This window comes from Penaeus monodon, chromosome 30 (genome assembly GCF_015228065.2).
Source record: "Penaeus monodon isolate SGIC_2016 chromosome 30, NSTDA_Pmon_1, whole genome shotgun sequence".
NCBI lineage: Eukaryota > Metazoa > Arthropoda > Malacostraca > Decapoda > Penaeidae > Penaeus > Penaeus monodon.
Genome location: NC_051415.1, coordinates 9,036,471 through 9,037,221, shown reverse-complemented (window position 1 = coordinate 9,037,221; position 751 = coordinate 9,036,471).

Sequence of the window (751 nt, the reverse complement as noted above, 5' to 3'; positions counted from 1 at the left end):
TGGGCTAGCCACTGACGCAGAAATCGTCTACAAGAAAAAAGGGGAGGAGAACACAACCGTCGGTGGCTCAGCCGCAAAGCACACAACGGGCACTTGTTGACATGGCGCACCCGAGGCTCCGTCGAGTGAGTGCGTTGCTTTGACAGTTCGATGCGAAAAAATACACGAAGAAAATCCATCACGAATTCTCTGACCACAGTATACACACTGCGGATACGTCTGAGTGAAATGTGTAAATAATTTACTTGTCTAGTCTATGTACATGAACCTAAGTGCGAATATGAGACGCACACGGGCCCGCAATACGATTTGTGTGCCTTTTGTTACTTGCCACATTTTAATTTTACAAGAAATCCGTTGTTGAAAGTGATTGATAGACAGAAATACATATTACTTCCTACATTGTTAAAGCGTTTATACAATAATTTTTAAATAAATATTAGCAGAGCATAAAACACGCGCATACACGCACGCGCACATGTGATTGCACGACATAAGTGTTCCTTAATCTGACATTATTTGCCTGGCGTTCGTATACGCAAAGCGAATTCTTCTTCTTCTGTGTATTTATGATGAACAGTTCCTTTGTTCCGTTATATGATCCCGTTTTGCTACGTTCCAGTGTGTCAGTCCACTCTGATAATCTTGTTATTGGTCTCAGCCGACGCGTCGTGAAAGGTTTATAGTCGGTCGTCACATCTCTTCTATTCCTTTTCTGTGTGTTAGATATTAGTAACGTTAAATTTTAATC